This window comes from Podarcis erhardii (assembly GCF_964252035.2).
Source record: "Podarcis erhardii genome assembly, chromosome: 14".
Lineage (NCBI taxonomy): Eukaryota > Metazoa > Chordata > Lepidosauria > Squamata > Lacertidae > Podarcis > Podarcis erhardii.
Window position 1 is genome coordinate 12651263 of NC_138503.1, and position 27038 is coordinate 12678300.

A 27038-nucleotide genomic window follows, 5' to 3' on the forward strand; every position below is an offset into this window, starting at 1 on the left:
CTGTGCAACTTGAAAAGTCAGTAACCCTAGGTATGGCTGTATTTCAATTCCCACATGGGTGCATATAACTGTGCCCCACTAGTTCTTCCCATGCCATCCTTCTTCACAGAGCACCTTGTTGGATCGTGAAATTCACTCCCACAAGAGGCAATTATAGCCACCAATTTGTATGGTTTTAAAAGAGGATTAGACAAATTTATGGAAGGGAAGGCTTCCAGTTAGGAACCCTGGTCTACCTGTATTGTCTACTTCTGAATAGCAGTTGTTGGGAATTGCAGGAGAGCAGAGTACAGTTGCCCTCAGCTCCTGTTTTTGTGCTTCCCATAGGCATCTGGTTGACCACTATGAGGAAAAGATGCTGGATTAAATGGGCCACTGGCCTGGTCCAGCATGGCTCGTATTAAAGGTAAAGGGACCCCTGACCATTAGGTCCAGTCGTGACCGACTCTGGGGTTGCAACGCTCATCTCGCTTTATTGGCCGAGGGAGCCGGCGTACAGCTTCTGGGTCAGCATGACTAAGCCGCTTCTGGTGAATTAGAGCAGCACATGGAAATGCCGTTTACCTTCCCGCCGGAGCGGTACCTATTTATCTACTTGCACTTTGATGTGCTTTCGAACTGCTAGGTTGGCAGGAGCAGGGACCGAGCAACGGGAGCTCACCCTGTCGTGGGGATTCGAACCGCCAACCTTCTGATTGACAAGTCCTAGGCTCTGTGGTTTAACCCACAGCGCCACCCACGTCCCTAGGGTTTATAGAGAAAAGTACAAAACTTCCTCTTTTTTTGTCCAAACTAAAACGTCCCATGGCTCATATTAAGTTTCTATAATTCCCACTATATTTATGCTCTCCTTGAAGACCAAGGTGGGTTTTCAGCTTTGCAACTCTAATTTGTTTCCCCCCTCATTTGAATAGACACCCCTTTCTTTTCTTTTCTTTTGAAAAACTGTTTTCAGGTTTTATGCAATGTTTTCTGAAAAACAACTGTGTAATCAAAATAAAATTGTTTTTCAGTTTCCAACAAATTAAATCTAGAGCGGGAACAACACTTTTTCTTTGGGGAAAATGCAAAGGCCACTTAGCCACTATGCTGATTTCCTCCAAATAAGCAAACCAATATTCCTTCTTCTTTATTATGGCACTAACAGGTGTTTACAACAAAAGTACATTCATAAAAAAATTTCTCTCTCTTAATTTTCTTGTTTTCACACACCTGACATGTATGGAAACACTCCGGTTGTCTCCTGAAATTGGCTTGGCTGATGCTCCCTTCACAGATTGCTTACATGACGGGCTTGATCAAGAGGCAGTGAGGCTACAGCACTGACCTCGTCCCTAAGGTGACACACTTCCTTTTGCCTCTGGTGTTCATACATTGAGGCATGGACATCTGCTAGGGGATCCCATGTACATAGATCTCCACTCACGTAGGATTGTCCTGGCTTTGGGGAATCAGCTTCCTCCCCCGTGGCATTAAAAAAGGGAAATCAAATGAAAGGAAAGTCTTACCAGTTAGTTTCTTTAATAAACACAGCGAGAGACAAGAGAAAGCAACCCACAAGCAGGATTCAACCACAAGTATCCTTGTTGTTGTTTAGTCATTTGGTCGTGTCCAACTCTTCGTGACCCTATCGACCAGAGCACGCCAGGCACTCCTGGCTTCCACTGCTTCCCGCAGTTTAGTCAAACTCATGCTGGTAGCTTCGAGAACACTATCCAACCATCTCTTCCTCTGTCGTCCCCTTCTCCTTGTGCCCTCCATCTTTCCAACATCAGGGTCTTTTCCAGGGAGTCTTCTCTTCTCATGAGGTGGCCAAAGTATTGAAGCCTCAGCTTCAGGATCTGTCCTTCCAGTGAGCCCTTAGGGCTGATTTCCTTAAGAATGGATAGGTTTGATCTTCTTGCAGTCCATGGGACTCTCAAGAGTCTCCTCCAGCACCATAATTTGAAAGCATCAATTCTTTGGCGATCAGCCTTCTTTATGGTCCAGCTCTCACTTCCATACATCACTACTGGGAAAACCATAGCTTTAACTATACGGACCTTTGTTGGCAAGGTACAAGGAGCAGGGCACAAGTATCCTTAGGTTCATTAATTTCAGTGGGTCTAGTCTGAGTAGGACTTTATTGAATACATTCATTAGTTTGTGAGCTCCCTAGGGCTTGCATTCTGTAAAACAGGGGTGGAGAACCTATGAACATCCATATGTTGTTGGACTATAAGTGCTACCATCCCTGATTATTGGCCATGTTGAGGCTGATGGGAGCTTAACACCACCTTTTCAGTTTTATTTTAAACCTATTGTCTCCTTGTGGTGTCACTGAAATGTGGGCTCCAAGCTGTGCCCAGGACTCTTCCTGCAAGGGCACTATAGAGATGACTTCAGAATTAAACCAGCATTCTTAGTAAGCATCTTTTCAAGAAAACTATTTTAAGAATGAGTTACTGGGTGATAATTAGATACTGAAATGCACCTAGTTTCACATATCAGTGCTCCTTTCCAATTAGAATGGCATTAGAGTGAAAGTGTAGCTATATAATTGTATGAAGAATAGATCTAATTTTCTCAATGTCACTGCAATATCACCTTTTGGCAGTGACAGCACTGAATGATTACGCATATCATTTAGCAATTGTGTTTTCGTCGTTTCACATGGAACTCTTCTTTTTAGAAAAAGGAAAAGGGAAATCAAAGAAAGAAATGCAGGCATGTGATTAGATTATAAATGAGCACATCAGAGAGAGAAAGAGAGAGGCCGAAATATATCAATATGTCATTGTTAATGCTGTCATGCCTTAAATCTGCTGTGAATAACAGGTGGCGTTGTATTTGTTAACATCGGATAATTATCGCAGTCTTCGGGAAGGGCTATAGCTCAGTTGCAGAGCTTGCAGAAGTGGGATCATCTTTTGAATGGTCCTGGTTGTGGGCAGGCCCTCAGCTTGGTTCCCCACCCCCCACCCTGGCATGGGCGGAGTAACGTTTTCATGCCAGGGTGGCACATAGCTGGCAACTTTCAGATTTGAAAATAAGGGATCAGCAGCCTCGAAAATAAGGGATCAGCAGCCTCACCTGTCCCAGGGACAGTCTATGGGATATCTAACCACCTGGGATAGCAGCGGGAAGTAGCGGGAAATGACGCTGGAATAAGGGGATTCCCCCCCCCAAAAGGGAAGGTTGACAGCTATGGGGTGGCATCACAATCACCCCAGGCCTATTGGCCAATCATTTTGAGCGGGGGGATCATGGGGGGTTTAAAAGTGGCAGCGCGACGTGGGCTGTGCACCTGCTTCGCGCTGCCAAACACCTGCCCACCATCCCTGTAATTTATGTGTTCTCTGGCCTTGCTTTCGACATTGGCTGGTTGCCTGTCTTGGGACAGGGGCCAAGTAGGAATTTTTCCATTTGGCATGGGCCACTTGGTTTTCGCCTACCTCTTAGCAATCATCACAACTTTGTAAGGTTTGGTGGTTAGACATTGGCTCATTGATTTGCGGGGGAGGGAGGTCAGCCATTGCCTGCCCCTCCATTGACCAAGGGTATTCTGTTAAAGGAATCCAGGGCCTGGTTCCTGTCTGAAGTCTGCTTGAGGGGCTAGGGCCATGACAGGCCTCTGGGAACACCAAGGAAAGATATAGGCTGGTTCCCCCGAGAGCCAGTGTGGTGTAGTGGTTAAGAGCAGTAGTCTCGTAATCTGGGGAACCAGGTTCGCGTCTCCGCTCCTCCACATGCAGCTGCTGGGTGACCTTGGGCTAGTCACACTTCTTTGAAGTCTCTCAGGGGAAGGAAGGGAAAGGAGAATGTTAGCCGCTTTGAGACTCCTTCGGGTAGTGATAAAGTGGGATATCAAATCCAAACTCTTCTTCCTCCTCCTCCTCCTCCTCCTCCTCTTCTTCTTCTTCTTCTTCTTCTTCTTCTTCTTCTCGGGGTGGTTTACCCTTATTGACTACCTGCAAAGCAGGCAGGAGTCCAATATAGTCTATGCCAATGCCTAAGCCAATACCGCTCACATTTCTGTAATTCAATAAAGTTGTGGCCCAAAATTTTGCCAATAACCTTAAACTAAATATTCTGTGTCCGTGTGAATTTATTTTAACAAGGGGCTGGGCTGGAGGCCTTGCCACGTAAGTGCCCTAGGTTAAATCACAAGGTAGGCTCCTGTCTGAAACTCTGCAGTTGCACCGCTAGGCAGTGTAGGATACACTAAGTTAGACATACAAATGGTTCAACTTGGAATGGTTCCTATGTCCCTCTGTTCTTAACTTTTCCTTTGCGAGACTTTATTGGGCAAAAATGAGGCATTAGACACCTTCTGATCCTGTCATTTAAGGAAAACATGTGAAACAGGTGTCTCATGAATTGTCTCATGCATCTAGTAGGGGATGGGGGGAGGTATTTGATTCTCATAGAATCATAGAATTGTAGAGTAGGAAGGGACCCAAATGGCCACTTAGTCCAACACCCTGCTGTTATTGTTGTTTAGTCGTTTAGTCGTGTCCGACTCTTTGTGACCCCATGGACCAGAGCATGCCAGGCACTCCTGTCTTCCACTGCCTCCTGCAATTTGGTCAAACTCATGCTGGTAGCTTCGAGAACGCTATCCAACTATCTCATCCTCTTCTCCTTGTGCCCTCCATCTTTCCCAACATCAGGGTCTTTTCCAGGTAGTCTTCTCTTCTCATGAGGTGGCCAAAGTATTGGAGCCTTAGCTTCAGGATCTGTCCTTCCAGTGAGCACTCAGGGCTGATTTCCTTCAGAATGGATAGGTTTGATCTTCTTGCAGTCCATGGGACTCTCAAGAGTCTCCTCCAGCACCATAATTCAAAAGCATCAATTCTTCGGTGATCAGCCTTCTTTATGGTCCAGCTCTCACTTCCATACATCACTACTGGGAAAACCATAGCTTTTACTATACCCCCTGCAGTGTTTGCCTTTTCATTAGAAACTACTTAATTTGCACAAAACAAGGTGTGCAGAATTGCATATATTAGAGGAGAATGTGAATTAAAAATACATTATAGCAGTGAAAATAAAATACAAAAAAATACATAATACACAAAATACATAATGACATAGCCAAAACTATGTACAAAAGTGTGTGTGTTGGGAGAATCTCACACTGAAATGATGGAAACTTTTCGTAAGTATTTTTTTTTTTAATTGCAAACTGATATGCAAATGTGGAGAACTGAATTTATGATTGGAAACTAATGTGAAACTGAAATACTGTAAACTGAAATGGACAGATGGCCCGTCTGTAGCACTTCAAAACCAAGATCAAGTTTAAACACTTCCATTAGTCTCCCAGATTCGTCAGCAAGGTATATTCGCTGAGTCAAAATCTTTCAAGATAACATCACCTCTAGGTTGCAGGAGACTAAAGGAAGATATAAAACAGATAAGCATCATGAAAAAGGCATCGCTATGAAATTCCAATATGCCATAATCCAAGTTTACATAAAATAGGTCTTAAGGGTTTAATGTGGGGATTTATAGAGTGATTTATTCTCAAATGGCAGCCGAGAGGAGCAATATGCAATGAAACAGATTAAGTGTTGTAAAAGAAAAGGTAAACAATGACATGATGGAGGTCTCCAGATAGATGCTGAACTTTTCAGAATGCAAGTGCTTAAAATTTCTGTAAAAAGAGAAGAAAGTCAAGGACTGGAACCCTGAACAGGAGCACTTCTTATAAGCTACACTGCAAGTGAAAATCATTTCCAGTGTAAGATTATGGGTATCAAAACCATTTGGACTGTATCCTAGGACTTCATTCCATGTTTTCTAAGCATGGGTCCGAGAGGTTTTGCGTTTGTCCTGCTGCTTTCCCTGGGAAAATCCACTGTTTATCGCTGAATCAGAATCAAGTTTGCTGAGTTTGCTGAGTTTTTTTTCAGCATTACAAAAAACAATCAAGTTTGCTGAGGACTGACCCCCCCCCCCGATTCAGCAGTAAACAGTGGGTTCTCTCAGGGACAAAAGAAAACATCTCTCGGAAATGTGCCTAGAAATCATGGATCAAGCAGACTTGGGGATGAACCCTCAGTTAAAGTCATTTGGTTGTTTTCTTGTCCCGCTGGTAGAATGTTTCTCCCCGGCAAAACCTTGTGGTGTAAGGGGATGCATAATCAGGTTCCTGGCAACTTAGTTGCACAATCTGTTGTGCAATGAATCTCCACTAGTGCAACTGCTACACTGGATTCCTCCATTGTGCAAAATTAAAACTCGCCCATCTCCTAGTACAAGAGCCTATCAGCTACAGCCTTTGATTTTCTGAAAAGAAATAGTATTACACAGTAAAATCCAATTTTGAGCATTTTCTTTTGTACTTTGGGAACAAAACAAAATATCAGTGTACCTGCCTGATCCAGATAGCATCTGCTGGTATTTTAGGTAAATAATATGTCTGGATATCTATAGCTATACCTATAGTACCTGTTTATTGAAAAATCTAAATACTTGCAGTGGGAAATTACTCATAGCCTTAGGGCAATAAGCGCATGGAGATTAGAAAAGCAAGAAAAGAAGCAGAACATTTAGTTGATGAGAGCAACTACATATGTTGCATACAAAGTTAGAGCACTGAAACAAACCCTTTTGCTTCACTCCTCCAAAGGCAATCTGCGTGAAGAAACAGTTATCTGTACAGGGATTTGCTTTAGTGGGTGCCGAAAAGCCTGATGTGAACATGAATAGGACAGTTTACACGCAGTATCGTAGCTTAGTAGTTCAGTAGCCCAGGCCATGTATTGTCTAGATAATAATGGGATTGCATCCTAGAGGGTGAAGAGGACTCCTAGGGACTGTGCCCAACATTAGCCCCACTCAGAGCAGTTCTGTTGAAATGAATGGGCACAACTAGCTTAGGTCTAGTCATTTCAGTGGATGCAATGGCCTACGTCTCGTCAGGTTTCAGGGAATCCTGTCCCACCCACAGTGGGTTCAAGCCCATATCAGGAGAAACTGGCAACTCTCCAGGCACCCGGCTTGATCTCCTGTTGACCTCCCTGTCTGCATTCCCCAGCAAGATTCAGGCAGAGGTCGCGATAGGTGATCCTTCTCAGCGTGAGAAGAACACCCCCCCTCTTTCCTGCCCCCCCCCGGCAGGGGAAAGAGATAGACAGAAACGTATTTACATGCCTTTATTTCTGTCTTTGCAGCATTACAAAAAACATGACTGCTCTCTTCAAACTCCAGCAGTCGAGAGACAAACACTTCCTGTACTTCCTGTACAGCTCATATTACACTCTGAGCTAATTCCGGTGCTTCGCACTGTGAATTGACTGTCCCTCTGTTTCCCACGGACAGTCCCAACATCATGTGATGTTTTCAAGCTAGCAGCTCGCAGCTGCATTGCTTCTATATTGTAACAGTTCTTACCAGTTCTTTTATTCAATATTCACACAGAGCGCGCGCGTAGAAATACCATCTCTCTTAGATAATGGCATTGTCCCACCCCCTCCGTCTTTCCTATTCTGTGTCATCCCTGCGTCAGCTGATCTGTGCTTTCTGCCTCTGAGCTTTCTGTTCTCCTACTTTCAATGCACGCCTGGTCCTGGGAGAGAGGGGTCAGGAATGCTTTCCAAAGACACTGAGTCTGTCAGGTGTCTCTCCCCTGGTATTTCTTCTTCCGACTGCTCTCCCAATATTTCCCAGCTTCTCCCCTCTGCAGCCTCTGAACTATGACCTTCTGCAAACCACCATTGTAAAGCTATACTTTCCTCCTCTTCTCGGGAAGGTTCAGGAAGAGGGGGACAGTCCCCACCATTCCTCCTCAGTCCAATCCCTGAGAGGGCTACAAGCAATAAAAGTTTGTTGCCTTGTAGCGATGGCATTGGCTCTGCCCCGAGAAGGCCCTCGCTTGATGCAACCCTAGGTCTCCATGTGCTGCACAGCACACCTTGTTTCTCAGTTGGGACTGAGAGATTATTTCTGTCTGTTGTGTCAACGCCGTCACCACCTCTCTTTCCATTTTTCTCCCCCTCCCTACCGGTTCCCTCCTCGCCGCCGCCCTGCTCCGATGGACCCCAGCCAAGGCGCTTTACCTTAATGCATTCCGAACATCTGAACGCCGGTAATTTATTCATAGGCTGAAATCTCAGATCCTGGTTTGGGGTGGAGAAATGTTTACTCGGTCACTTACACCCTGTTAATGCGGGGTGGCGACAGGCAAGCAGGTCGCCACGCAGCTGCCCGTGGCTTCTGCGGCGTCCGGAACAATGGGCCCTTATTTATTTATTTTAAGGAAGGGCAACCGGGAGGAGGGGATCAGAGAGCCTGTGTTGGATGTATCAAGAACCAACTAATGGACAGAAAGTGCCTGCTCGCTGACACATTAATTCCCTTCCCTGTCAGCTTGCATCACGGAAGAGTGTGCATGATGGGAAGCTGCGTCCCATCACGCAATGGCACCTGCTGCTTTTCCATCTGCCAAACGAAATCGCTTCTTTGATTGCCCATTTTTCAGCCTAATGACTTTATTCTTACCCCCCCCCTCCTCTTTGCAATTTTTTTAAAAATTCACATTGTTTTAATAGAGGCCTCCCCTCTCCACCATCTCCCTTCCCCAAGGAGTGTTCCATATAGATATATATATACATAAAGGAAGGAGGCAAACCTGTGCCCAAATTCAAATTGCCCCCCATAGCCCTGGTGCACAATTGTGCCTGATAAAGTTGTCATGGTGATAGCAATCTCCGAAGCGCAGAAGTGGCATTTGCCTGGTTGATTACTGGAAATAGCTCCGCCGATTCACAAACTGTTGAGCCCACGGGCAGGAATATTTGCCATATTTCATCTTCGGGTTGGTTTCCTTTCGGCTGTGTGATTTTTGCATATTGGGCCACTTTCATTATCAAAAGCACATGATAAATTCTGTGTTCCTCTTTACAGGCTGAGACCCATCCTACTTCCTGGGGGAATGGGCAGAAAAGGAGCCAACAAACAGGGAGAAATGGCCTTTGAATCTGGTCCAAGCCTGTTGATTTGGCTGGGATTCATCAAAGCAGCAAACCATTATTGCCTATCGGACATCTGTCAATAATAGAACTTGCAATTAACAGGCAGATATCATCAGTAATTTGCTGCTTCACACTTTCTATGTGGGAGGAAGAATCTTTGCAAATTCAGGCAAACGCTGACTCCACTCGTCACAAATTTAAAGATAAACGCTGCAAGGCCTTCAGTTGCGTTCCTTTTCTTTCCTCCTTCTCTTTAATTCCTTTTTTTTTTCTTACAGCAAAAATGGAACAAAAACGCCTCCCCTATTTTAGGCACAGATCGAGTTACAATCAGAGTGTGAATTGGCACAGAATCCTGAAGGAGGAAATAAGTCTTTGCGAGAATGTATTAGGGTTGCAAACTGCAAAGCTCAGACATGTGAAAATGGCAATGGAACTGTTTAGCTATGCATATGGAGTTATTTACATCTCAGCCTGTGCACAGATATTCAACTGGACTCTTTATTACAGCCCAAGCAATAGCATCAAATTCTGTCACCTCAGTAAAAACCATTACGCCACCTTGAGGGAGGGCCAGTGTGACAGCCACATCTCTACTTTTCTGTGCTGCTAGTGGAATGGTCTTAGATTGGTCACAAGCTCTCAGCATAGGCTCCCTCACAGGAAATCTGGTGAGAATAAAATTTATTTATTTTTATCGCCTTCCCTCCAAAGAGCTCAAGGCAGTGTTCATGGGTCTCACCTTCCCCATTGTGTCCTCATAACAACCCTGTGAGCGGAGAGAGATGGATTGGTCCAGTGAGCTTCATAGCAGAGTGAGGACTAGACCCCTGGCCTTCCAGGGTCAACACCCAAATCACCACACCACCTTGACATAACCCTGCATGTGTCACAGATATGATTAATCCTAAATCAACGATAATAACTTTGATCACCTCCAGAATGTCAGTATGTGAGTAGATGGCAGGCAGCAGAGGATGCAACCCCCATGGCAGGTGTGGCGATCACACAGGATCCCCGGACATTTCACCATCTATTGATCCCTGTGCCACCACTTTATTTCTCGCTGCCACCACCCAGGCCCTACCTGGTGCAATGCTGAGTCTAGTCAGGGTTAAATTGGAACATAAACTTCTGTTTATTTATTGCAGTTTAACAAGCGTGTGGTTTCATAAATGGTATTGGTCATTTACAAACATGGGGTGCCTATCCAGACCTATAACTTCCGCTACGTGCTCTCACTCACTAAACCACCTCTCAGATGTTTCCTTGTCTTCCTAGCCCCTAACTGTTCCTGACTCAGCTTATTTCGCTACACTAACTCAACCTACCCACAGACTCTATCCCAATTCACTCCCACTCCAACCAACCACCCAACTCCCAACGAACTCCTCCCTTCGCCCCTCCCAGAGCTAGTTTTATAGTCCCTCTGACTCCACCCCCTGGGTTCTGATTGGGTAACCTGTTTAACTATTTCACCTCCAGCACTCTCATATGTTAACGTCACAGCAGGTTGCCAGGAACGAATACGACAAGGAAAAGTTCTTACCAACTGCTTTTTATTCAATATTCACAGAGAGAGGCTTGGAAATCCAGCCTCTTGGAATAATTGTGTTGCCCCAAGTGGATCTCCATCCTCTCCCTCTCTCCCTTCATGCGTCATCACTACGGTTGCTGAGAAGTTCATTCTGTGTCTAAGCTCTTTGCTCTCCTACTTTCAATGCTCACTGGATTCTGAGAGGTGGGAGTGTGGAATGCTTTCTAAAGACACTGTGTCCATCAGCTGTCCCCCCTCTGATGCTTCTTCTTCCTCCTCTCCCATTATTTCCCAGCTTTCCCCCTCATCTGCCTCTGAGCTGTGACCTTCCTCAAACCCTTGTTGTAATTCAAGAACTGTCTTCTCTGGAAGGGTCAAGCTGAGGAGGTGGTCTCTACCATTCCTCCTCTGCCCAGTCCCTGACAGTTACCCATCAAGATAGATTGCTTCCTTGTCCCTATGGGCCCTAGCTTGACTTGGGCGTGTAGTTACCTGTGCTAAGATTCCTAATGTTTGTCCTTGGCACAAAAAGAAAAGGAGAGGAGGGATGAAACTGAGCTCTAGCACCACATTGGGTTGTGGTAATGCAAGATGTCAAGTCGTTATTAAAAATAACTTATTCTAGAGGGTAGAGCCTTCAGTCCTTTTAGCGCATCTCCATTTCTTACAGCAACAAGCAGTATATTTAGTTTCCTGCCAAGGTTATATGTTGCACCTAGGGGGAAGGGGCGGGGGTGCTGGTGGAGGGGGGCGGTGAGAAGGAGAGTTGTGGGTGAAATACAGAGAGCTGGAAAAGAAGCACAGCAGACAAAGCCTGGAATTATCTCTAATGGGTGAAAGACAGCTGTGAGCCTTTGCTCAGTAAAGTGATCGAGGACCTCTGCTTTGACAGCTCTCTTTCTGTTCTTTCAGATACAATGAGACAGATGGAAGGAGAATGTCTTGATTTCACTCTGAGCTCTTTAAGAAACATTGCTGCAGAGAGCCTTTCAGATTTACCTCATGTTGGAAAGAAGCTATATTATTATTATTCCTTTAATATTTACAAATATAATGGAGATAATAATAATAATAATGCTCTCTTCACTCCTGATCCTGAGCATCTTGAATTATAATAATAATTATAATAATATAATTAACATGAGCCAACAGTGTGACGCGGCAGCTAAAAAAGCCAATGCAATTCTGGGCTGCATCAATAGGAGTATAGCATCTAGATCAAGGGAAGTAATAGTGCCACTGTATTCTGCTCTGGTCAGACCTCACCTGGAGTACTGTGTCCAGTTCTGGGCACCACAGTTCAAGAAGGACACTGACAAACTGGAACGTGTCCAGAGGAGGGCAACCAAAATGGTCAAAGGCCTGGAAACGATGCCTTATGAGGAACGGCTAAGGGAGCTGGGCATGTTTAGCCTGGAGAAGAGGAGGTTAAGGGGTGATATGATAGCCATGTTCAAATATATAAAAGGATGTCACATAGAGGAGGGAGAAAGGTTGTTTTCTGCTGCTCCAGAGAAGCGGACACGGAGCAATGGATCCAAACTACAAGAAAGAAGATTCCACCTAAACATTAGGAAGAACTTCCTGACAGTAAGAGCTGTTTGACAGTGGAATTTGCTGTCAAGGAGTGTGGTGGAGTCTCCTTCTTTGGAGGTCTTTAAGCAGAGGCTTGACAACCATATGTCAGGAGTGCTCTGATGGTGTTTCCTGCTTGGCAGGGGGTTGGACTCGATGGCCCTTGTGGTCTCTTCCAACTCTATGATTCTATGATACTATATTTGTACCCTGCCCATCTGACTGGGTTGCCCCAGCCACTCTGGGCAGCTTCCAGCATATATAAAAAACACAGTAAAACATTAAACCTTAGAAAGCTTCCCTATACAGGGCTGCCTTCAGATGTTTCCTAGATGTTCTATAATTACTCATCTGATGGGAGGGCATTCCATAGGATGGGCGTCACTACTGAAAAGCCCCTCTGCCTGGTTTCCTCTAGGGTTGCCATATTTCGAAAGGTGGAAATCTGGACACAAAAGTTGTTGAACATTTTGAAGGTTGTTTTTTTTGGGGGGAGTGGCTTTTTTTGGGGGGGGAGTGGCTTTTTTTTGTGGGACCCGCCAGAAGGCTCTCAGTGCTGGATCTCGAAGGAGGTGGAGACTTCAGGTATTGAATATGTATAGGATGATAAACTCCAACCACCTTCAATGCATGAATCACACCTAATCATATTATATTTTCCATTTGAACACATGTCAACTTAACAAAAAGGGAACTAAAAAGATCCCCCACCATAAGCACTACAACAAATGCCTTCACCTACCTCTTTCTTCTGGGTAACAGTCCAAAGCAGGCTCCACACACTGAACTTCAACTCCCATCATCCCTGGCCATTGGCCATGCTAGCCAGGATGGATGGGAGTTGTAGTCCAAAGACATTTGGAGGGCCACAGGTTACCCATCTCTGATGCCACTACAAGGCCTTTCAGAAAGAGCCTTATGGAAATTGTTGCAGAGGGTTGAAAATAGAACCATGAGGTGGGCATTCAAAGTGAGAGCTCTGTGCAAAATTTATGGGAAGGAAGGAAGGAAGGAAGGAAGGAAGGAAGGAAGGAAGGAAGGAAGGAAGGAAGGAAAGAAAGAAAGAAAGAAAGGCATAGAGGGTAAGCCCCAAACATTTGCTTCTGCAGGACAACCAGCAGGAATGTCTAGACAGATATTTTATTTGCTGGGAATCACAGGTGAGGAGAGTGCTGTTGAACTCAGGTCCTGTTTCCAAGCTTCCCAGGGTCACCTGGCTGGCCACTGTGAGAACAGGATGCTAGATGAGATGGGCCATTGGTCGGATCCAGCAGGTTCATCTTATGTTCTTATTGAGAATCATCAGCAGGGGTGCCAAACTTGAATAAAATATTGTGGGGGCTCAGGTAAGCCCCGCCCCGCACAATCTATCATATGACATGGTGCACAGATACCATTTGAATGGCAATGCCCATCAATTTTGAGGAAAACGGCCCTAATAATAATAATAATAATAATAATAATAATATTTTATTTATACGCCACCCTTCCCAGTTCAAAAACAGGGCTCAGGGCGGCTAACAACAAATTAAAAACACTTAATTATAAAAGCAGCATAAAATACAGTATAAAAACATGAACAACAATAAAAGTCAAAAATCAATTAGATAATCCCCAGGGCTAGCTGGCTGAATTGGTCCTACTTGGGCCAGTGAGGAGGCCAGGGGAGAATTAGCTGTGGGGTCTCAGAGTGGGTGATCTTCATGAAAGGGGAGGGGAGGGAAGAGAAGGGAAATAAAAGATCAGGCTGAATTCAAATTAAAGGCCAGGTGGAATAGCTCTGTCTTACAGGCCCGATGGAAGGAGGTTAAATCCTGAAGGGCCCTAGTCTCATGGGACAGAGAATTCCACCAGGTCGGAGCCAAAGGCCCTAAGAAGAGGAAGAAGAAGAGTTTGGATTTGATATCCCGCCTTTCACTCCCCTTAAGGAGTCTCAAAGCGGCTCACATTCTCCTTTCCCTTCCTCCCCCACAACAAACACTCTGTGGGGTGAGTGGGGCTGAGAGACTTCAAAGAAGTGTGACTGGCCCAGGGTCACCCAGCAGCTGCAGGTGGAGGAGCGGAGACTCGAACCTGGTTCCCCAGATTACAAGACTACTGCTCTCAACCACTACACCACACTGGCTCTTATGATCATCATAAGAGTTGGCTCTTATGATCATCAGTGATCTGCCAGCAATCTACTGTCCAGCCCTGCCCTTTGGGGTGCAGTCCTTGGCCATGATACAACAGCTCCACTGATCTTTGTGCCTCCCCCAAGTTATGGACCAGAACTCTACCCCCTGTCTGTAACCCTGTCTCCAGATTTATTGCTGTGAAACCCACACATTAAATAGAATGAATTATGCTGATCGCTTCAGGGCTGAACCAAAACATCGTTGAAGAGAGTTTTGGTGCCTGAGTTCTTAACATTAAGCATCCTTCACATTAATTTGGAATGGTGTAATGAGATGGTTTGATTTTTATTCTATTACTGTAATCTGCAACTCATTTTTTAAAATAGCATGGTGCATGTTCCTTCATGCAATGTACTGGTAAGGCAATCTGCTGAACATAACGCAATGATCTCTTCCCTGAAATGTGATGCTATTATTGATCAGTAATACTCAGAACATGTCCGTTGGCTTTCTTGTCGTCATGTACTTGTACCAACATGACATGAATCATATTGGGGCTATTACTTTCAGCAGTGAGGTTAGAGAGTCAGACTAGGATTTGGCAGACATGGACTCAAATCCTCCCATTCAGCCATAGAACTTGTGGAGTGACCTCCGACCAGCCACCGCCGCTCTGCTCAGCCTACCTCACAAGGGTTGCTGTGAGGATAAAATAGAGGATAGCCATGCATGTCACCTTGAGCTCCTTGGAGAAGAGGTGGGATGGCTCAGTCACTATGGCATGAGACTCTTAATCTCAAGGCTGTGGGTTTGGGCAAAAGATTCCTGCATAGATGACCTTCATGGTACCTTCCAACTCTGCAATTTTATCCTTCTATGAATCAAGCCCAAGCCTAGTGTTTCTTAAGGGTCCTTGTGACTCAACCCTTTTGTTCTTTCAAAAGAGAGCACTCTAAAATGCGTAAAACTTGAGCTGTTGAGCAAAAAGCATAACAAGGACACAGCTGCGTAAACAAGCTCTCTCCTTTATCAGTCACGGCAAGGGATGACCCTGGCTCTCTAGGGGAACAGAGAAAACACGTCAGTACCTTATCTTATGTGCTGACCACAAAATACACGCAGACCGATGTCCGGGGAAAACGCCAGAAGCATGTTCCCGGAGATGATGACCTCTTTCCTCCCAGATAAGAGTAGGACGGAAGATCCTTTTATGGTCAGAAGTACAGGAAGGAAGATCCTTTTATGATTGAGAGTACCAGAGCAGGAACATATGTGATGTCAACCTATGTACATAGGCCGATGTGGTTGGGTTCCTAGGGGAGGAGGGAGAGGGTGCCTGGAGGATATATATATTGCATGAAACTTCTCATTTCTTTGGACTTGCTGTGGACTTGATCACGCAAGTGCCTTCTGCTATCTGGAGAGCAGAATAAACTCTTTCTTTGAATCAACCTCGGTGTCATTTGACTTCCTTCCTCCTGTCCCGGAGCAACGCAGACCCAATCGGTGAACTCCAATAAGAACTCCAAGAGAAGGCCAACCTCAGATACAATTATTTGATTTGGGCTGATACAGCAAAGCTCTTCTTATGCTCTTATGTTCAAGATGGCATTGGAGGCAAGAGTTATAGTGAACATGGGCCTGGGGTTCAACTTACAGTCTTTCCCAATTTCTTCCCTTGCTGTAAGGAGTTTCATGGACCTCCCGCCAAGTACCTTTTTGTCCAAAGTTGACAGCCAACAGAAGCCAGCGAAAAGGTCCAGCTCCTTTTAACTCCCATAATCCAAGAATTGCCGGGGGGGGGGTGTTAATCACATTTGAAAGCACACCCTTCCTGACCCAGACATGGCCCCTTAAACCCAGTCCTTCAGTGTCAGAACTTGCATTGAGCATTTGTCAGAAAGAATCTGTGCACATGCGTAGCAACCACAGCAGATCCAGAGATGTGTTTGCATCCTTCACAAGAAAGTCGTTCCACTTCCCTCTGAGAAGATGAAACTTCAATATTTTGGTTTCCTGTTCCTACCTCCCCCTGCACTCTTACAATTTCACATCTCAGCGCATAGAAAGCTTAGCCCCAGGGCATGACACACACGCCAATCAGATGCTGGGTTTCGAAACAGCTCGGCATATAGAATGGGGTTCGTCTTGAGTGATTCTTTCCATGTCAATAACTCCCTTTGCTCTATTTGCCTCTTGCCCTGGGATTCTTAGAAATAGACTCATCGGGGTTGTCAGTGGCTTTTTCTCCAGCTTTGTCCAATCCTCCCTCCTTTCCCCGCTTAATTAGCATAACAATGTGCTTCTCATCCCCATCCATGGAGATGCACCGAAGTGTGTGACCGTGAGCAAACATCTTAAGGTTTTGTGGCAAAGCAACAACAACATGAGACCATGAAGTTACTCTGCTTTTGATTAATGCAATCAGCTGAACCTTTCACCATCTTTGATGCTTGCTTCATTGAACACTATTCACATTGTTCAGCATGCTCACGATGGCATTTTTGCTCTCTTGCTGAATGAACTAAGCTTAAAATTAAGACAAAATGCTTGGGCAGCAAATCGATTCATGTCTCTTGTTCAGGGGCACTGTTCCCCCATGCTCAAATTAGTGTGTGTGAGGGGGAGAGGCAGGAATCCTTATTGAAACTCACAAGACCCACCCCTTCATCCCTAGCAACTTTCACCAAATTGTGCCTCTTCTAAAAACAGGAGGGCTGTTGCAAAATGTAGGGTCTTCGCCCACCTTGCAAACTACACCTTCCATAATCTCTCTGGGTTTTGTGCACCGCTTATCATGGTTCATCAGGCTGGTGGAAAAAGAAAATGAGGAAAGTGGGGGGAATCTCCCTCCTCTCGTCTCCCCTTATGGAATGGTTTTGTCAACTGGGGTTTCTTTTAGTTTAGAGAAAAGGCAAGTAAGGGGAGACTTGATAGTTGTTGTCGGTAGCATCTGTCTGTCTCGAGAAACAAGGAAGTGCATCTCTGGAAGTGAAATCAAAACCCTGGGACGCAAGCCAGGGCAGTGTGAATGGAGGTCCTGAGCTGCCCACATGACAAGAGCCCCCTATCAGCCTCACTGACAGGGCCGGATTTAGGTTGGATGAGGCCCTAAACCACTGAAGGTAATGGGGCCCTTTATATGTCCAGCTGTCCTTTGTCAACAACAAATGTCAAATAGCTCAACCAAAGGCCTGGTTAAAAAGGAACGCTTTTACCTGGTGCCTAAAGTGTGTAATGAAGGCGCCAGCTGAACTTCCCTGAGGAGAGCATTCCACAGACAGGGAGCCACTGCAGAGAAGGCCCCGTTCTCATGTTGCCACCCTCCAAACCTCTCAAGGAGGCACACGAAGAAGGGCCTCAGAAGGTGATCTCAGGGTCTGGGTAGGTTCATATGGAAAGAGGCGGTCCTTAAGGTATTGTGGTCCTGAGCCATATAAGATTTCATAGGTCAAAGCCAGCACTTTGTTTTTTTTTTTAAATGATATTTATTAGAATTTCAAATAGTACAAAAAACAATAAAATAAAATAAAATAAAACAAAGACAAAGACAAAGAAAAATTCAACATTTGCAATCCATACTTTCTTTTTTTTTTTTTTTTATAATAAATTTTTATTGAAATTTTTCCATAAAAAACAATAAACCAATCCATTTATATATCACATATTTCGCCTTGTTTGGACCTCCCTCAACTTCTCTGACAATCTTTCGTAGTTCAAATCCTCTCCTCACATTCCTTCTTTAGATATTGCCATTAAATATTATATTTCTATCCTTGCTTGCCTTTTGGCAATACTCCTTCTATTTTCACAAAGCTTCTTTGAAACACGCTAGCGTTGTGCTATCCTCACATATGTTTTTCAAATACTCTGTAAATTTCCCCCAGTCCTCAATGAATTTCTGGTCTTTTTGGTATCTAATTTTCCCTGTTAATTTGTCTAACTCTGCGTAGTCTGTTAGTTTTGACCTCCATTCCTCCAAAGTCGGAACCTCTTCTTGTTTCCACCTCTGGGCCAACAATATCCTTGCTGCGACGATAGCATATTGAAACAGTTTACAGTCTCTCCTACTTATATCCGTTCTTGTTATTCCCAGCAGGAAGAGTTCTGGTTTCTTAACAAAGCTATCCATACTTTCAATATCTTTTTCCCACAACTTCCCCTCACCTCCCCTTCTTGTATTCCCTGTCCCAAAAAATTATTCAACAAGTTCTTCTCCCTAAATTTTTAACCTTAATTTGTTGTTATATTAAATTCAATTTATATATCAACTTTTAGCATATATACATCAATCATTATACTTGAAAACTTTTTCTAAGATCGACCCAGTTTCCCTTCCACGAATTCCCCATTTTAATACTAATAACAACACAAAAAGAAAAAAGATAGAATAAATCAGAATATTTTTGTACACCCTTTGGATTTCCAAACCCCACCCTCCCTTCCCCGGTTTCGATCCCCAAACCATTGTCCATTAGTCCATCTATTATCAGCTTGGCAGCCTCACATCTGAGGCCCTTAAATCTCTCTCAGTCCCTCTCTGCCGGTTTCTTTGAAAGTCTTTTATGTTGAACACCAAGGCGCACTATCCCTATAATGTCCATGATCCTTCCAGCCGGATCCCCATATTTAAAGGTTAAGCTCAAGTCTTGATTCTCAATCCTTCTAAGTCCAAATGGCTGGAAGGTTCCAACTTCCACCTTGATCAGATTTATAGGCCATAGATCTTCAGGTCTCCACAAAAGGAGATCCTTCCATTTCTCATTTTCCAGTTCAAACCCAATTTTTATCCTCCAGTTCTTATTTTCTTTTATGTCCATCTTGACAGGCCTCCGGCTCTCCTTTGCCTTCTGCAACTTTGCAGCCCCTCCTTCCTGCTCCTCCTTTTCAGTTTTTTTTCTTGTTCAGCTGCCTGGGTTTTGTACATCAAATCCTTTTCCAGCTCAGTAGATTCCTTTGCTGTTGACTTCAAAGTTATAGCACTTGTAGACAAAACATGACCTTGCTCTTGCAGCTTGCACAACTTTCTCACGAGAAAACCAACCTCATCCAGGTCAGCTAGTATTTTTCGACCTATTTCCATTTTTGTAATGTCCCTGAACCCCCACTAGAGGGATTCTGGTTATTCAGTATTCCGTTCACTTCCAACCCAAAAGCCAAGTTAATTTGTTTCAATTCTTCTTTATTTTCAACAATTTGTAACTATATTGTATCTAATGTAACCAGCAAGAACATCAGAAACAAAGTTCTCTATTTTTCCCGACTTTGACAGCTAATTTGACAGCTGTCAAAATCTTCTATATCTCCTCGGCAGGCTCCTCTCGCAGATCGCTCCCGGTCCCGGGATGGGTGGCACTTTAACTCAAAAAATTAGCTCTTCTCCTCCAGCACAGTTACTTATGCTATCAATCCGTGGAATTAATAACTTTTATCAAATAAAGAAAAGGCTCTTCTCTCGACCTTAATTGTCAAATCCTTGCTTTAAGTTATATACAATAGGGGGAGACGGACTTCCTTTTTGCACCTCCCCCGCTCATACCGAATCCAAGAAAGTTTTTAGTCCAATTTCCAAATTACTCACGGGTTGTTGTTTCTAGATTTAGTCCAAATTTTCAAAAGAAGAGGTCAGCGCTCTCCGTCGAATGGCATGCGGCTTTGCTCAGCAGGGGAAGCAGAGGACTCACAGCACTGCGCCGCTCCCCGTCCCCCGCTCCGCAGCCTTTAAAAAGGCTCTTTCGCGGGTCGGGGGGCGCAAACGGTGCCCGCCGAGTCAGCAGGTCCACGGGCTTCCGCGCCCGTGGTTTTTAAGGGTCCCCGCGTCGCCGGCGCAGCAGGACCTGACCCCTGTCGAGCAGATTCCCTCCGGAGCTCGGAGGAAATCCGCCATTCGGCTATGGCGCCAACCCGGAAGTCTCCAAAACCAGCACTTTGAATTGGGCTGGGAAACTAATTGGTAGCCAGTGCAGTTGGACCAGGATCGGTGTAAGATGCTCAAACCGTCTTGCAACCTGGCCGCTGAATTCTGCACAGGACAGATGGAAGAAAGTAGTTCTTCACACAGTGCAAACTTAAACCATGGAATTCTTTCCCACAAGAGACAGTGATGGCCACCAATGTGGAGGATTTAGAAGAGGGTTGGAGGAAAAGGCTGTCAATGGCTACTTGTCATGGTGGCTATGCTCTGTCTTATGGTTGGAGACAATATGCTTCTGAATACCAGTTGGTGGAAACCTCAGGAGGAGGGAGTGCTGTTGTGGTCAACGTCCTGCTTGCAGGTTTCTCACCAGCAATATGTTCCTTCTTAGGGAATGTTTTTCTTTTCCTCAATGCTGGTCTAGATGGGCCCTTGGCTTGATTCTGTCGGGCTGTTCTTATGTGCTTAAGTGCATCTTCCACTTGCAAAGTAGGTGAAAGGAAATGGGGAAGTGTATTTTGGAGGTAGGGAATTATCCGGAACTGATTTGGAGAAAATTATGGGCTTCTGTAGATTGGGGGGGGGGGGTTCTTTTCCATACCCTCAGATTCTCCCTCCCTCTCTCTTTGTAATAATATTTTGTTATTTTTTTTCCCATACAGAAAGTTACATTTGTTACTCAACAATTATATTCGGAGTCAACAAAACTAGTTACTTCCCACTCACCCAATATCGATGTTTATGAATCAAATTACATACAATTGTGTTTTAAGGTTCTGTCTTATTTAATTTCATTGCCTATAATAATAATAATAATAATAATAAATTTTATTTATATCCCGCCCTCCCCAGCCGAAGCCGGGCTCAGGGCGGCTAACAACACTAAAACAGTACAACATTATAAAACATTATAAAAATGGATTAAAATGAATTAAAATCAAAATTGATGGCAACCATAAACTAAAGTTTTGTAAAGATTGCCAGAGGAGGGAGTCAGGCTGCGCCCTGACCAAAGGCCAGGTGGAACAGCTCTGTCTTGCAGGCCCTGCGGAAAGATGTCAAGTCCTGCAGGGCCCTTGTCTCTTGTGAGAGAGCGTTCCACCAGGTTGGAGCCGCAGCCGAAAAAGCCCTGGCTCTAGTTGAGGCCAGCCTAACCTCTCTGTGGCTTGGGACCTTCAAGATGTTTTTATTTGAAGATCGTAAGTTCCTCTGTGGGGCATACCAGGAGAGGCGGTCCCGTAGGTACGAGGGCCCTAGGCCGTATAGGGCTTTGAAGGTTAAAACCAGCACCTTAAACCTGATCCTGTACTCCACCGGGAGCCAGTGCAGCTGGTATAGCACCGGATGAATGTGATCTCTAAGCGAAGACCCCGTAAGGAGTCTCGCTGCAGCATTTTGCACCCGCTGGAGTTTCTGGGTCAGTCTCAAGGGCAGCCCCACGTAGAGCGAGTTACAATAATCCAGTCTGGAGGTGACCGTCGCGTGGATCACAGTGGCTAGGTCAGGGCATGAGAGGTAAGGAGCCAACTGCTTAGCTTGGCGGAGATGAAAGAATGCCGCCTTTGTTATAGCTGCAATCTGCGCCTCCATGGAGAGGGAGGTATCGAAGATTACACCCAAACTCTTAACGGACGGTGCTGGCACTAATTGCACCCCCGCAAGAGATGGGAGTTGCCCCCTCAGCCCCCTGTCGTCCCGTCCCAGCCAGAGGACCTCTGTCTTCGAAGGATTTAACTTCAGCCGGCTCCCACGTAACCATCCAGCCACAGCCTCCAAGCATCTGATCAGTGTGTCTGGGGCAGAGTCCGGGTGGCCGTCCATCAACAGATAGAGTTGGGTGTCATCAGCATACTGATGGCAGCCCAGCCCAAAACTCCGGACAAGCTGGGCGAGGGGGCGCATAAAGATGTTAAAAAGCATTGGGGAGAGTATTGCACCCTGGGGCACACCACACACCAAGGAGTGGCGGGATGACAATTCCCCCCCAAGCGCCACCCTCTGTCCCCGACCGGAGAGAAACGAGCGCAGCCATTGAAGGACTGTGCCCTGGATCCCCACGTCGGCAAGGCGGTGGTCCAGGAGTTCGTGATCGACCATGTCGAAGGCTGCTGACAGGTCTAGAAGAATCAGCAGCCCCGACCCGCCTCGATCCAGCTGCCTGCGGAGATCATCTGTTAGGGCGACCAGAGCCGTCTCAGTCCCATGACCAGCGCGGAAGCCGGACTGGAATGGATCCAGAGCCGATGTTTCATCCAGAAACCTACCAAGCTGTTCAGCAACCGCTCTCTCAATCACCTTACCCAGGAATGGAAGATTCGAAACCGGGCGGTAATTGGATAGATCTAAGGGATCTAATGATGTTTTCTTTAAGAGCGGGCGCACCACTGCCTCCTTCAGTTCCCCTGGGAATGTCCCGGTGCCAAGGGACAGATTGATGATATCCCCCAGGGGGGCCCGCACCTCGTCTGGACACGCTCTAATCAGCCAGGACGGGCACGGGTCGAGAGGACATGTGGTGGGCTTTCCAGCTCGGAGGAGTCTGTCCACATCGGCTGGGGATATCCGGTCAAAGTGGTCCAATACTGAACCCGAGGGCAGTCGAGGGGCCTCCAGTTCCTTTATTGTATCCAAATTGGCAGGGAGGTCATGGCGGAGCAACAAGACCTTCTCCGCAAAAAAGCTCGCAAATGCCTCACAGCTGTGTGTCAAATTGTTATTTAAATTTGGCTGTCCTTCGAGGGACGTTAAAGACCGAATTATACTAAATAATTGCGCCGGGCGAGAGCTAGCGGATGCAATGGAGGCCGAGAAGTAAGACTTCTTAGCGGCCTTCACTGCCATCTCATAGGTTTTCATAAAAACCCTATAAGATGTTCTTGAGGCTCCGTCACGGGCACCCCGCCATACTCGCTCTAGCCGTCTGAGGTCCCGCTTCATTTTCCGGAGCTCCTCGGTAAACCAGGGAGCCCGGTTTCTGCGGGGTCGCAGAGGGCGCTTAGGTGCGATCTCATTGATGGCTGCCAGGAGCTGGGTATTCCAGGCCTCAACAAGCTCAGTCAATGAGTCGCCAGGGGGAGAAAGGTCCCCTATAACATGTTTCTTAATATATTCTGCTGCTTTCTTACTCTTCAAACTCAGCTGCGGTCTTCACATATGGGAAATAACTTTTTAAATATAGTGTGCTGGTCCCGGGGGAAGGTACCGTGGGTGTAAGCAGAGTCCACACGAAGAGGGGCGAGGTCCAAGACGGGGAGCCGGGCGGGGAACAGGTACGCTGGAACAGGAGGCCGAGCTGGGAACTGGAACACCGGATAGTCAGGAACAGGAGGCCAAGCAGGGATCAGGAACACAGGAAGGTCCAAAGCCAACAACGACGTTGCTCCCGCAACCTGGGGCCAGGCTGACTGGGCTTTTATCCTCTTCTAAGGCCGGGGGCGGTCCCGGCCCCCAGGAGCCCCGCCTCCTCTGGCCTTAAGGCGAGCACTCCTCCTGGGGGCAACCAGTTCCCTTCGCCTCTCTGCCCTAAGCCTCTGCAGATCAGGAGAGGCCGAAGGGTTACTGGGCCCTGGAGGAGGCTCACCTGTGGCCACTGAGTCGTCAAGCCCCTCTGGGGCCAGAAGGGCTTCACCTGGGGCCAGCTCCTGATGCTCTGTCACAGGTGCAGGCTCTTCAGCATCTAGGCCTTGCCCCAGTTCAGCCGGCCCTGGAGGCGGGGACTCCTGTGCAGGCTGGGATTCCTCTGGTTCATCCTCTGAATCGGAATCCCAGGCCATCACACCATCCCCCCTCCCAGGCCCCCCCCTCAACCGAGGGTCCGGACCCGGCTTGCCGGGGTACGTCGCATGGAACTCTCGGAGGCAGGCAGGTGCGTGGACGTTGGCCGCTGGTTCCCAGGAACGGTCCTCCGGTCCATACCCCTTCCAGTCAATGAGATACTGCAGCTTTCCCCTGCGGTATCGGGAGTCCAGGATGCGTTCCACCTCATACTCAGGCTCTCCCTGAACCAACACTGGCTGCGGACGGGGACGGTTCGGGTGGAACTCGTCGGGTGGGGCCACCGGACTCAGCAGGGACCTGTGGAAGACCGGGTGAACCTTCAGGGTTGCGGGTAACCGGAGACGGAATGCTACAGGAGAGACTTGGTCCACGATAGGGAACGGGCCGGTGAAGCGGGCGTCCAACTTCCGCGAAGGTCGAGAGGGGTGGAGGTGGCGAGTGGAGAGCCAAACCAGGTCACCGACGCGAAGTTCCGGCCCCACCTGGCGGTGGCGGTCGGCCTGGGCTTTGTACGCTTCCTTGGCCTGGTGCAGTTGCTCCACCAAAAGCTGTTGCTGGGACTGGAGCTCTTGAAGCCACTCCGTCACCGCCGGGACCGCGGATGCCGGCAGCACATCTGGAAACAGCCGTGGATGATAACCGTAACTGGCCTGGAACGGGGTCTGCTGGGTGGACGCATTCACCGCGTTGTTGTAGGCGAACTCCGCCAATGCCAGGTGGTCGACCCAGTCATCCTGCTGGTAGCTGCAGTAACACCGGAGGTACTGCTCCAGCACCGCGTTCGCCCGTTCCGTCTGGCCATCGGTCTGTGGGTGGTAGGCTGACGAGAGGCAGACCTCTGTCCCGAGGGTCTGGTGTAATGCTCGCCAGAACCGGGATGTGAACTGAACGCCCCGGTCGGACACCACGCGCTCTGGTAGGCCATGCAGGCGGAAGACATGCTGAAGGTACAGCTGAGCGGTTTCCTTGGCTGTGGGTACAGATGGGCAGGGGGTGCAGTGCACCATCTTGGTGAAATGGTCGGAGAACACTAGAAGGCAGGTACAGCCACGAGACGGGGGTAAGTCCACTACAAAGTCCAACGAAACCGTGTGCCAAGGGCGCGGTGGAACTGGCAATGGCTGAAGTAGGCCGGGGGGTCGCCCGGTAGGACCCTTGGCGCGCCGGCAGACATCACAACCAGCAACGTAGCGAGCCACGTCGGCCTTCAGGCGGGGCCACCAAAACTCACGACTGACCAGATGGGTGGTCCGATACCGTCCAAAGTGCCCCGCTGCTGGGGCATCATGGGCCATCCGGAGAACCTCCAGCCGCAGTGGCCCTGGCGGGATGTACAGACGGCCGTGGTGCAGCAGAAGGCCCTGATGCAGGACCAGCCCCGGATACTGTGGGCTGGACCCTTCAGCCAGCTCCCGGAGTCGTTCCTGGGCCCAAGCGTCGACCCGCTGCTGTTCCCGCACCCGAGCCTGCAGTGGTTCCGCCTCCTGGGTGGCCAGGAACGCAGCTGGAGGTAGGATCGTGGTGGGTTCTGCTTGCTGTACCGTGTCTGCGTTGTCTTCAGGTTTCCGGGACAGGGCATCTGCCTTCTGGTTCTGAGAGCTAGGGATATAGCGGATCCGGAACTGGAACCGGGAAAAGAACAACGCCCACCGGATCTGTCTTTGGTTCAGCTTGCGGGTGGTCTGGAGGTACTCCAGATTCCGGTGGTCGGTTCTCACCTCCACCGGATGTCGTGCCCCCTCAAGATGGTGGCGCCAGACCTCAAAGGCCACCTTGATGGCCAGTAGTTCCCGCTCCCACACAGTATAGTTACGCTCCGCTGGTAGGAGCTGGCGGGAATAGAAGGCACAGGGCAAGAGTGGCGCTTCAGGTCCATTCTGTTGAGACAAGACGGCACCGAGAGCCGTACTGGAGGCGTCGGTCTCCACCACAAAGGGTCGAGAGGGGTCAGGATGTTGTAAGATCGGCGCCCTCTGGAAACAGGCCTTCAACCCCTGGAACGCCTCCTCTGCCTCCTCGTCCCAGGAAAACGGCGTCTTTGGGCGCAGTAGCCGGGTCAACGGGGTGGTGCGATGAGCATAATCTGCAATGAAGGTCCGGTAGTAGTTGGCGAACCCCAGGAAACGCTGTAGGTCCTTGCGGTTCCGGGGTGCCGCCCATTCTCGAACCGCTGCCACCTTCCCAGGGTCCATCTGCACCCCATCTGGAGAGAGCCGGTGACCAAGGAAGTCCACAGTCCGCTGATGGAACTCGCACTTGCTGAGCTTTGCGTACAAACGGTGCTCACGCAAGCGCTGCAGCACGGTCCGGACATGTCCCTCATGGCGAGCCGGGTCACGGGAGTAAACCAGTATGTCATCCAAGTACACCACCACGTACTTGTCTAACAAATCCTGGAACACGTGGTTGATGTAGCGTTGGAACACAGCAGGCGCGTTGCATAAACCAAAAGGCATAACCAAGTATTCGAACTGCCCGTACCGGGTCCCAAACGCTGTCTTCCACTCATCCCCGGCTCGGATCCGAATCAAGTTGTAGGCCCCCCGGAGGTCCAGCTTGGTGAACACCTGTGCCCCTTGCACCCGCTCCAGCAACTCCGAAATAAGGGGCAAGGGGTACCGGTCTGGGATGGTGATTTTGTTCAGGGCTCGGTAATCATGGCAAGGACGGAGTTCCCCACATTTCTTCTTAACAAAGAGCACTGGTGCCGCAGTAGGCGAGGTGGAAGGCCTAATGAACCCACGCTCCAGGTTCTTGTGCAAGAAGTCCTGCAAAGCCTCGCGCTCTGGCTCTGTTAGAGAGTATAAGCGACTCACCGGTAGGGGCGCTCCGGGCTGGAGGTCTATGCCGCAGTCAAAAGACCGATGCGGCGGCAGCTGGTCTGCCCCCCGTTCCTCGAACACGTCTTGGTAGTCCCGGTACACGGCTGGGAGCGTGGGTGCTGCCTCCTCCGTGGGTGCGGCCGCTAGCATCTGCGACTGAGCATGGGAACATGGATCTGGGAAGTGTACGGTCCGTTTGACCCAGTCAATCTGAACGTTGTGAGCCTCTAGCCAGTCCATTCCGAGCACCAGGGGGAACCGGGGCATGGAGGCAATGTCCAAGGTTCGCACCTCCCGGTGCTGCTGGAGACACAGGACCAAGGGCTGGGTCTCCCG